Source organism: Phocoena phocoena, chromosome 3 (assembly GCF_963924675.1).
Source record: "Phocoena phocoena chromosome 3, mPhoPho1.1, whole genome shotgun sequence".
NCBI lineage: Eukaryota > Metazoa > Chordata > Mammalia > Artiodactyla > Phocoenidae > Phocoena > Phocoena phocoena.
Window position 1 is genome coordinate 149,076,748 of NC_089221.1, and position 8,532 is coordinate 149,085,279.

The window sequence follows — 8,532 nt, forward strand, 5'->3', positions numbered from 1 at the left end:
AATATTTTCCCTCTCATAATAACAGTATATTTTCCCTCTCATAATAACATAATAACAATAACTACAAGAAATTCAACTGTAATAAGAGAAATTGGGTGTTGGTTTGCACATATTCATTAAAAAGACAACAGACCATTGTACTACAAGTTGGTTAGTTCCAGCACTGGAGCTAATTCATATTCCTCATTGTTTACTGCTCATGTTTACCTTAAGCAGAGAGTAACTCTGGAGGCTGATGCCTTTCTCTGTTTGTTTTAGTCCATAAGTTGTGTACATCTGCCTGATGCTCAGGCCTTAACTTCAGGAGTTGCACTATAGATGGCATCAGAATTCTCTGGAGCAATTTCTTCTAGCTCCTCTTCCGCCGTCTCTGGAAAACTGATCCTCGGCTTTGCCAGCTCACCACTGTCTTCTTCAGGAAGCACGCATTTCCAAAGGCCGTATGATTTTCCTACCACAGTCTGCCATAGTCTCAGTGTTCCATCTTCAGAACCACTAGCATAGCGTTGTCCATCAGGACTAAACCTCACACAGTGAATGGGACCAAAGTGTCCTTTGTAGGATTCTAATTCTTCTCCACTCTTATAATCACACTTACAAAGTTTAAAATCTTCACCCCCTGCAACAAGAAATTCTTTCTCAGGATGAAGAGACGCAGAATTGATGGTTGCAGGAGCTTCAAAAGATTTAATTGGGTCCAAACTTAACTGCACTGTGAAAAGCAGTAGATCGTCCATAAGTTATTACCGAGATCTCTCCCTCCGGAATGTATTCCGTACTGCAAACAGACATATTAAAATGGAGAGATTTCACTTCTGTCATAGCAGCATGATCCCAAAGGCGAACGGTTTTGTCATCAGCTGAAAGGATCTGTTTATCCTCGCCGCACCATGGAGCCTTTTTAATACCAGAGGTGTGACCACTGATTTCCTTAGGTTCTGCCTCAGGTTTGTTCAAGTCATATATGCATAACAGTTTATCCTGTCCCCCGGTTAACAAGTAATTACTGTCCTGTGTAAAATCCAGCCTTGACAATGTGTTTATGAGCCAGCGTCATCCATTCATCTCCTGAGACAGCATCCCACACTTTGGCTGTGAAATCTGCAGCTGCTGTAGCTGCTGTGGTGGCGTCCTTATTTAATGTTACATCCCAAACAGCACCCTCATGACCCAAAAATGTTCCAGTCCAGTCTCCTGTATCTCCCTGGCGTAGCATAGGTTTATCATCTTTGCAAGCACCGATTAGGCAAAAGCCGTAAGGCGTGATGCCACGGAAGGCCAAATCCACCACAGGCTGCGTGTGACGTGTGGCCCGCGCAGGTGAGCGGCCTCATTGCCACGGCGGCTGCGAGCCTTGCGATCCGGCGGGGGTAGAGGAGGGGAGCCAAAGGTGGTCTGGTCTTTTCTCTCCTCTTGGCACCGACTCCTCGAGGTGCCCGCCCCCCGCCCTGACTCTGGGGTTGGGCCGGAAACGCGAAAAGGCCAGTCCGGTGGCCCCGAGGTCAGAAAGGGGTTAGGGATGGGTCAGGGAGTCTGCAACAGACAACCGATCCACTGCTGTCAAGGGAGGGAAAGTGGGGGAGGGGGAGAACCGGAGAACTGGCAGCCCTGACCCGCACCATCCAGGGAAGCGTGTTAAAGACTCATCCCACGGTCTTTTAGTCCCCTTACTAGACAGGGTGGTAGGCCTGGCCCCAGCTAATTCCTGTGGATTCAGGAGGTGGCGGTTGGCTCGGATGAGACGCATCTCTCCACTCGTCTCTGCAGGCTGAGATCGCACCCACCCTCCTGGGCCAGCCTTAAGCCTTATCCACCTCTGTGAGCCCTCCCTGTTCTTGGGGAGTGGTGATGCGCTGAGATTTTCCCGAAGCCCTCCCTGACTGCGCTCTCCTGTCTCCATCTGGCTCGGTGCCATGCGGCTCCCTTCCCGCCTGGCTTGCCGGGCTCCAGGCCATGGCAGTGTCACTTGTGCCGTCTCCTGCAGGACCCAGCCCAGGGCCTGGCACATAGTCAGGGCACAGCAGTTCCTGGGTGATATGCTCAGCAGAGGCTGCGTCGCACTGTGGCAAAGTAACGGCTTTGTGCATCTCCAGCAGTCCTGGGTTCGAGTCTCGGCTTCACCACTTCCCAAATGTGTGACTTTGGGCAAGATGCCCTCTGGGTCTCAGTCGCCTCCCTGAAAGATAATAAGCCCACTACTCAAGAGTGCCTGGTTCCCAGCGCTGTCATGAGGACTAATTGAGCTCATCTCTGTAAAGCCCTTCAGATTATGCCTGGCATCTGTTAGGTGCTCAGTTATCATTCTTTACAGAGGAAAGCACCAGGATGTCAGGCTGGTATATAGAAACTAGACTAGAGATGGCCCCTTTGTATTAGCCTAAGTCAGCTAATTCCTATAAACAACCTGAAAATCTCAGTGATTTAATGCAACGGAAGTTCATTCCCAAGGTGGTGGGGATGCTATGCCCCTAGCAAGGAACCCTGCCCTCCGTCTTGTGGTTCTTCCCCAAGAGGATGTTGGATTCTTTCTGAGGCCCCGGCAGTGCGGGGAGAGAAAGGGAGGCCGTGGAGGGTCTGGATGTGGTGCTGTCACTTCTGCCTTGACCCGGGGAACTGGCCTCACCCAACTCCAGGGAGGGTCAGGAGATCTGATTGGGCCGTGGACCCAGGGGGAAGAAGAAAGGACGGGCCTTGATACATGTGTCACTGGCAGAGGTGGTAACTGCAGTCAGTATATTCAATCTCCCACCATTCTGGTACCATCTCCCTAATTTGGGGGTGTGTTCTTAAACAACATGTGTTATTTACTCAATAACTTTTATGGAAACTACTCAGTTTTTGAATTTAACATGTTTGTTTATAAAAGGTAACTTTATAACATCTTTGAAAATGGAAAAGCAGTATCACCTGCCACAAATAGATACAGATAATTGCAAGCCTGTTCCGTCCTAGCTAGCTGGTGCGTGCTACAGTAGCTGGGTCTGTTAAAAAAGGGATGTTAGCAAGTGCTAGAGAAACGAGAGGATGACAGCCGGATAGCACCACCTCGAGACGTTCTCTTTGAGGTTCTCGGAACACTCAAATGAGAGCTGAACAGGCAATGGCCTTCTCACTGTGAAGTCTGAAGCCATTTAACCACCAGGTCCCCACATGGCCTGAAATCACCCAGGTCACACCGGTGGCATAGGTGCCACATTTTGGGAAATGCTGGCTTAGGGGACAGTCAGCACACAATTTGTGCACAGGCAAATCCAAAACTTGGTGCAGAGAGAGGTAGATGAAATCACCTGTCACCTCGTAGCGCTCAGGACTTTATAGTTTCCACCTTGACCTATGAGGGGAATTAATGGTGTCACTTAACCGATGGGAAACTGAGGCCCATAGCAGGGCATGACCCCCGGCTCCCCTGCAGGACTCATGGCCTTTCCACTGTCCCTGGCTGCCATCTTTGGTCGGGGAAAGCTTACCGCCGTAGGTTAGACCACGTGGGCAGGGGTCATGTGTATTCATGCTGCTCTGTCATCTCTCTGCCCCTCTCACCCATCACCTGCCTGGTACACGTGACTGTGCTGGCACAGGAATGCCTGTCTCCCAGGCCTGCTTCAAGGAGCCAGGAAATCAGAAGCTGACCCTGGGCATGCTTGGGTACTTGTCACCCACTCACTGGCCCAGTGGGTGACACAAGATTTGTGTGGGGACTGCATCAGTGGATGCTCTCCCTGGGGAACTACTTACCTGCCTGCTGTTAAGGGGAGGGCTCCCCGTATGTCCTGGCCCATCTTTCTGAAGTTGTTTTGCAGTCCTGACTCAGGTGGACTCCACGAGTGGTTTGCTCACAGGGTAGAGGAGTCCGGCTTCCTCTCCTGCTCCTAAATCCCTTCCCACAATGTCCCACTCATTCCAAGTTATGCCAGCGCCAAGCCCCACTCATTGAATACAGGCAGTGTGCCCCGGATCTCCCAGCAACATGGCCAAAGGTATTGTTACTCCCATTTGTGGGGATGAAGAGATCAAGGCCCAGGGAAGCAGGGTTCATTCATTCATCCATTCATGCACTCACTCAAAGGTTAACTGGGGAGGATTCCAGGGACAACAAGACTGACATTGTCTTTACTGTCGTAGCATTTCCAGGGTAGTGGGGAAGGTGGGCAGGATGACAGTGAACAAATAATTGCCCAGATGGTTAGTGTCCAGATTGGTGAGTGCTGAGGAGGAAGGAAAAGGAGACAGGTGATAACGAGTGTGCGGAGAAGTAGCTCGCTGGATTAGCTTGGCCAGCTGGTGCCCTTCCTCCAAAAAGATCTTCCCAGACAGCGTACTTTATCTAATTTGGGTCACCCCCCCACATCCCTTCCCTGTGTGTATCTTTTTATCGCACCTGGACACGTCCTTCAGATCACTTAGCACAGTTGCAGTGATCTGTGTGTGCCATTTGTCACCTGATATCTGTCTGTCTCGATGGAGTCTAAGCTCTTGAGAGCAGGGACCAAATCTCTGCTCATCACTGGACCCTGGTACTGAGCCCAGGGTCTGCACACAGCAGGTGCTCAGAAAATATTTATTAAATGAAGGAAGGAGAGAATCAGATCTAAATCAGATCTAAATCTGTGGACTGTGGGGCCCATGCTCCACCAACCTCACACCTCCCACAGCTCAGAACTCAGACAAGATGAGACCCCGGAGACCTGGCAGAGTGGTCCAGATCTGCTGGGATTGGATGCTTTGTTGCCATATCTCTTTGTGTTTGGAGAAATGTTTCTAGTTTTCTTCTAAGAGTATAAGTGCATCAGAAAAGATTTATTTCTCTAACAGTGGGAATGGGAAATGTTCCCTACCGAATGTGTCCTGAGGAATTGGGAAATCTGGCATTACTCAGGCCCTGCCCAAAGTGGGAATGGGTGGCCAGCTGCCTGTCCTGATGGGAGGCTACCAGGCTCCCCTCACCCCTGCTAGCTCCGCTTGCTTGAAATGGCACTTTAGCCCCCAGAATCTGAGGTGGGGAAGCTGGGAGGGAGCAGGCACCTGATATTCCACACTCACCCCAGCCGGGGGCCTAGGCCTAATTGTTCCCATTTTGAGAAAACAGGCTCAGAGAGGTTGAGGGCTTGGCCCAGAGTCACACAGCCATCAAAGTAACAGCCAGCCCCTCTACGTCAAGACTGTCCAACCCCCAGAAAATGATACTTTTCTGACTGTGGAGATTCTCCATAGTCAGATACTCCACCTGACTGTGGAGATTCAAGGTGCCCAGTTTTCAGTTTCAGTTGAGCAATCCTGTTCTCTCTAGAACTGGCAGGTTTCCCTAATCACCTGGGTCCTGTCCTGCCCCCCACCCTCAAGTCCGGTCCAGATGGGCCTGGGAGTCTGCATCTTTCAAAGTGTCCTCGGTGATTCTTAGGATCAGGTAAGCTGGGAAACCCTGAAGAGGGGTTCCCCACTATGACTTAAGTGTAGCTCTGGGATTGGGTACCACAAATCTTAATTAACTTAATAATGATTATCATAAAAGCGTCACATGGGGCTTAAGAGTTTAGAAAGCTCTTGGAAGATGAGTGTGGTCTGGGGATGATTGTTTGCAGATGAGAGCGCTGAAGTTCAGAGGGGCCACAGGAGTGCAGCTTTTCTGCACTTGGATCTCATACTTTTTCTAGTTTCCCGCGGAAGTGTTTGCATCCTGGTGAATGTTAGGTCCTCAGATTGTTCCTGATGACGTGGCTGTGGGTTTTGAGCCCTCTGTTCTGGGTACAGAGAACTAGCCCTGACCCATTCTCTGCAGTCAGATGTTTCTGGAAGCAGGGAAGTGAGAAGCCACAGATGCTGGACAGTTGGAGAGGGTGGGGATAGAAGTAAACACTTACTGAGCCTCTCCTGCGCACTGCGAATCTATCATTTTATTCAGTTGTCACAACAAACCCAGGAAGTGAGGGCTTTTACTTACCCCATTTTACAGATGAGAAGGCTGGTCTGTGTTCAGGTTCCGGGCTGATTAGACTCTGTAAACACGGGAGCTGGGAGGGCATGGAGATGGGTGGAGCCAGCCCCTGCCCTTTGGAGCTGGGAGCCCCGCCCAGATTCACCCTGCAGGCCAGGTGGCAGGGCCGGTTCCACTCTCTGTCCTGCCCAGTTTTCCCCGACCTGGCTTTGGTTGACCGAGCTTCGAAACTGGGGCACTCTCCAAGCCAGGTGGTTTGTCAGAGCTGAGTTAACCCTGAGTCAAAGGAGGAATGAGAGGGTTCACTCACCCGCCTCCTCCCTGCCCCGTCCCCACCCGTCCCTCCCTGGGTCAGGCCCCTCACAGTGGGGCCACACAGACGTGTCACCCAACTTGGACCTCTGCCTGCCTCACACTCACTGGAACATGAAGAGTCAGCTGCCCGGGACTTAGCTTGTTCTAGAGCCATTGTTGTGAGGTCCCGGGCAGACCTGGGATAGCTGGGCTTTGAAGCCTGGCACATCTGGGTCCCGATCTTGGTGCTTCTGCCCCCCTCACTGTGTGTCCTTGGGCAGCTCACTTCACCTCTCTGAGCCTCCCTTCTGGGGACATAAACTCTGACCTCACAGGATAACTGCTCGGAGTTGAGAGCACCTCCCACTGCTACTGGCTCATCGTAGGTCCTAATTCAGTGACGGTGACGCCTCGACTTCCTTCCCCCATTTATGAAACTTCCTGTCATACTGATCTAAAACAGAGATTTTAAACTGGCAGCATTGGGGGACAAATTCTGCCCAATCACAGATGTGATTATTTGGTCCTCACATTTAAAAAAAAGTTGAAAGTTAAACGCCAGCATTTCAAATTAGGAGATTTCACATAAAAATCTGGATTTCCAGTGCCTCTAGAAGAATGGGGCTCCCAGGCTTCACTGGCCAAAAGGAGACTGGCAGAGAATCAGAATCAGGTGTATTATCGTCGAGGGGAGGGGGCAGCATTGCATTGCATCGCTCATGCCTCCACTTTGAGCCTAATGATTAAAGATTCTCTTAAGACCACCCCACAAGGAAGGAACAGTGACTCAGAAATGGCTTTGAGGGCTTCCCTGGTGGCGCAGTGGTTGAGAGTCCGCCTGCCAATGCAGGGAACATGGGTTTGTGCCCCGGTCCAGGAAGATCCCATATGCCATGGAGTGGCTGGGCCCGTGAGCCATGGCCACTGAGCCTGCGTGTCCGGAGCCTGTGCTCCACAACGGGAGAAGCCACAGCAGTGAGAGGCCCACGTACTGCAAAAAAAAAAAAAAAAAAAAAAAAAAGAAATGGCTTTGAATCTTTCAGAACACTGGCGCAGCCTGCCCAGGTGCCATGTGTCAGTGGGTTAGCTGGCAGGACCTGCTTCCTGCAGACCAGTGTCATCTAACCCGGTCCACCTCCTACAGGCCTCATGCCAACAGTGGACACCAGGGAGCCGGTCAGGGAGGTCTCCCTTTGGAAAGAGCCAGTGGCCTTTGGGAGACAGTGGAGACCAGGGTTGAGAGCTTGACCTCTGAGCCTCCCACCAGGCTATCAGTGCCTTGCTCTGCCTTCGTCACCGTTGGGTCCCCGGGGCCCAGGACAGTGACGGGCACACTGAAAAACGTGTTGAACAGTGAGTGAGCAGTCTCCCTGGAGTTGAACCGCAGCCCTACTACTTGCAGAGTTGATTTGCTAGCACTTTACCCACATCATCAGCGGGGATGGTGGCGGTACCCTCCTCCTGGGGGACAGTAGAACTTCAAAGAGATAACGGCTAAATGGCTCAGCACGACACCCACCGTGGTAAGTGACCAGTACGTGTGGCTGTGATGATTATCTAGTTGGCACAGGTATTTCTGTGCTTGAACCTTGATACAGGCCACCACTTGGGCCTCTGACCCTGCCGCAGGGTGGTGGTGTGACAGCTGCCTGAGCGCGCTGCTGGTAACAGCCCGGAGGAGAGCGGGCACGTGGACTTGACCAAGGGTGCGGACCCCTGGGGAGAACCACCTGTTTGTCAGCTGGTGTCACTCCCTAGTGTGGAGACGTGGGATGCGGACGTGATGTCCACCCTCCCACAGGCTGAACTGGTTGGCCATGTGCTATTGTTGCCTGAAAGGTATTGCACAGAAGACACAATGGGTAGGAATGTGCCCTGGGCCCAGCAGCCTCCATGACGTGTGAGCCACTCCTGAGTCTGCTACAACCCAGGTGGAAGCAGCTAGAAGAGTCACAGCTACAGCCGCCACGGCAGTGCATGCTGGCCTTTAGAGTCCCTTTCTAGCCCCAAGGGCTCCGGAAGTGGAAGGGCTGGTCAGGCTACCCAAAGTAGAGCGTCTTCCTCAGTGGGACCTTCCGCTTGATACCTCTTGGCGGTTTTTAGCGCACGTACCCAGCATTTCCCTCCCTTGGTCACCCACAGCGGCTCTTTGGGGGAGGAGTCACCCCTTTCACAGATGGGAAAATTGAGGCCCAGGGAGTCACAGTCTGCCCAGCTGGCTGGGGGCAATTTGCTCGTTCAGATGATTCCCACGGCCCCACCGAGAGATCGTGATATGGGGAATCAGGGCCCCGGCCTCTGTATTT

At 52.0% G+C, this 8,532-nt stretch overlaps 1 pseudogene; it reads right to left on the minus strand.

Moving 5' to 3' along the window:
• Window positions 1–287: 287 nt before the first annotated feature.
• Window positions 288–2,087, minus strand: LOC136120316 (serine-threonine kinase receptor-associated protein pseudogene; annotated as a pseudogene).
• Between the last annotated feature and the right edge of the window lie 6,445 nt (window positions 2,088–8,532).